Below are 3310 nucleotides of genomic sequence, written 5' to 3'. Positions count from 1 at the left end.
ATAACCATCTCAAGCCATTTCAAGAAGTTGGCCACTTTGGTGTAAATCTCAGGATACAGGAATAAATCATATAAATAGTCAAGTGGTCAAGTGCAGAGACCACAAGTGTGTGTATCTGGACAGGGCATACGAGCTGCTTTACGGCTGAAATTGAAGTTTTTTTTTATAATTGCTGAATTTGCAACACTGTTATTTTCTGTGATGCTGCTTTGAAACACTCTGTATTGTATAAAGCGCTATAGAAGTAAACGTAGTGTTGGGGGTAATGCATTATGAGTGACGTGAGTTATGTAATCAGATGACTTTTTTCAAGTAACTAGTAAAGAAACACATTCCTTTTCAATTTACAAGAAAATATCTGAGTTACTTTTTCAAATAAGTAACGGCAGTTAGTTTGTTCTTCCATGTATTGACTGACAGCTCTCCTGTCCGCATAAAAACAAAAAAACAGATTCGGTATTTCTTAAAATGAATAAAAACAGTGAAATGCTAATTCATGCAAAACCTGCAATAAATAACAAATATCGGTAACACTTTATTTTAAGGTGTACTTGTTACACATTACATGTACTTAATATTATAATAACAATAAATTATGCATAATTACATAATTAAGTAAGCCTAACCCTAACCATATAGTAAGTACATGTAGTTAATTAATATTACTCAGTACTTAAATGTATAATTACACTGTGACAAGGACACCTTAAAATAAAGTGTAACCCAAATATCTTTTATGTATTAATCCCATTTTATTAATCAATTCAACCATACTAATAACAAAAATTTACTTTAACGTTTAACACATAACATTTAGTGTTTCTTTGTTTTTTTTATTGCTGAAGAGTGTTGAACTTTCTTCTCCTGCATCCTATTCTTGATGCAATCCAGAATGAGGCTAATTCCTTTTACTTTTTGGCTGTTACGTTCGCCAAAAATAGAACTTTTTGTATATTAAAAACAAAGCCCAGCCCAGATTTAAAAAGTAACGCAATGCATACTTCCCATAAAAAGTAACTAAGTAATGTAATTAGTTACTTAAGGGAGTAATGCAATATTGTAATGCATTACTTGTAAAAGTAACTTTCCCCAACACTGAATAAATGTGACTTAACTTTACAACCCACAATGACAGAATCACTTCAGATACCTGTGATAACCTTCAGACGCCTTCTGATCCTTCTGATGAATGCAGTGTTTTTTTTAAATGCAATATCCCAAAATGCGCATAAAAATAGGTGGATGGAAACATAGCATACAGAATAAAATCAGACATGATCAAACATAAATAGAAGATTTGCTGTACATTAACGCTTCATTGTGTTGCAGCTGTAGAATTGGCCGTCTGTTCTTGGATCCATTGCATATATGCATGGGGAAGTTTTGCACAAAACTTATCATGCAGGTTCCTATTTTTGTTCCTAAATTTTCTTACAGCAATGGTAAATGCAAGCACACACAGGCATACAAACCCAGTAAGCACAGATAATTTGCATACTACTGAATTATTTATTTGTGAATGAGGTAATGATTGATACAAATATCAAACACACAGAATAAAATCAGACATGATCAAACATAAATAGAGGATTCGCTGTGCATTAACGCTTCATTGTGTTGCAGCTGTAGAATTGGCCGTTTGTTCGTGGATCCATTGCAGGTAGTTGGAGACGTGGGTGTAAATGCTGTAGGACCCTGGTCGGGCGCAGCCTTTGCTCCAGCTCATGATGCCCAGCAAGAAGGTGGTGTCCCTGTAGCGGGTCACCAGTGGCCCGCCGCTGTCCCCTTTACACGAGCCCAGCTTCCCCTCGATGTAACCGGCGCAGAACATGTTGCTGGTGAGTGTCACGTTGCTGCTCTCGATGCACTCCTGCGTGCGGATGCGGGGCACCTGCAGGCGGCGCAGTAAGCGTGACGTGGGCCCGTCCTCGCTGCGTTTGCCCCAGCCGCTCACCGTGTGCTTGCTGATGGCCCACAGCTCGCGCTCCGCCATGGCTCGCAGCGGCAGGCAGACGGGGACGGCGTAGGCGCTGTAGACGATGGGCCTGCGCAGATGCAGCAGCGCGATGTCGTTGTCTGAGGTCTCGGACATGTAGGCAGGGTGCATTAGCATCTGCTCCACCTGGATGACCTGTTCTGTGCCTTCGTCCACCTCGATGTCATGCTCACCTGAGTCACAGACAACACACACAATAGAGCTGCACACGTCGAGCTGGCACTAAATAGTGTGCTGCAGCCGTAACGTCAAGACCCAGACGAATAATTCACAATAGATTTTCCTGTGGGTTCTTATAATGGGGTTTTTTAATTTAAAAGGAGACATATTATGCCCCTTTTTACAATATGTAATATATAACGGCGCTGTGGGTGTAAACTTACAGATTAAGGGGCGGTAATATTATAATGAGATCCCTTTGCCACGTCACCAAGGGAGCGAAATCAGACGCGCTCGTTTTCTCAGACGCTTGCAGAAAAAGGCTTCCCAAAACAAAGTTACTGAGTTAATCTTTTTCACGTTTCCTTGGTTGGTAGATGCACCTGGGACCTGATTATAGATATTTTTACTTGTTTTATGCAAAATTCACTTAATTTAGTTTTTTCCCCCCAAGGAAACTACACTAAATATCTTATGCCATTTTGCTTATCTAGTACATGCAACTTGATTTAAGAATTTTAAGATATTTTTACTAGAAACAAGACAAAAATACTAAAGTAAAATTAGAACACGTTTTGTTGTACAATGTAAACTTGTTTGATTAATATGAATGACATAATCAGGTGTGGTTTTGTTCGCCTGCAATATTCTGACTCATTTTTTGTCGTTTCATTCATTTTTGTCGTTCTGAAGTGGACTATCACAAAAATGAATTTGACTGTTCACATGAAATTTGGCACACCTTGAATCTGCAGTTGTTGTGTTCTCACGATGTTTTCACATGTGTAATAATTTCATTCACAATCTGTTCCAAGAGCGACCATACCTGCGACTATCATGAGAAACCTGACATTGAGTTTTTCCAAACAGTGTGCGGCTGTGAGGATCCAGGTGGGTTTGTAGATCACACCTCCACAGAAACCCTTCTGACCGTACTTTAGCAACACCTGTCCATCAACACACACACACACACACACACAGACACACACTCACACTCACACTCACTCACACACACCACACACACACCACACACACTCACTCACACACACCACACGCACACCACACACACTCACACACACACACACACACACACCACTCACACTCACTCACACACCACACACACACAGACACACACACACACACACACACACAGAC

The 3310-nt window shown here is 40.1% G+C and overlaps 1 pseudogene; it reads right to left on the bottom strand.

The window, feature by feature from the left end:
• Positions 1 to 1500: 1500 nt before the first annotated feature.
• Positions 1501 to 3310, bottom strand: part of LOC107751064 (coagulation factor VII-like) — a 5695-nt pseudogene continuing 3885 nt past the window's right edge.

This window comes from Sinocyclocheilus rhinocerous, unplaced genomic scaffold (assembly GCF_001515625.1).
Source record: "Sinocyclocheilus rhinocerous isolate Xijiao unplaced genomic scaffold, SAMN03320098_v1.1 scaffold632, whole genome shotgun sequence".
Classification (NCBI taxonomy): domain Eukaryota; kingdom Metazoa; phylum Chordata; class Actinopteri; order Cypriniformes; family Cyprinidae; genus Sinocyclocheilus; species Sinocyclocheilus rhinocerous.
The sequence above is the reverse complement of the archived record's forward strand: the minus strand, read 5'-3'. Positions and strand labels throughout refer to the sequence as shown.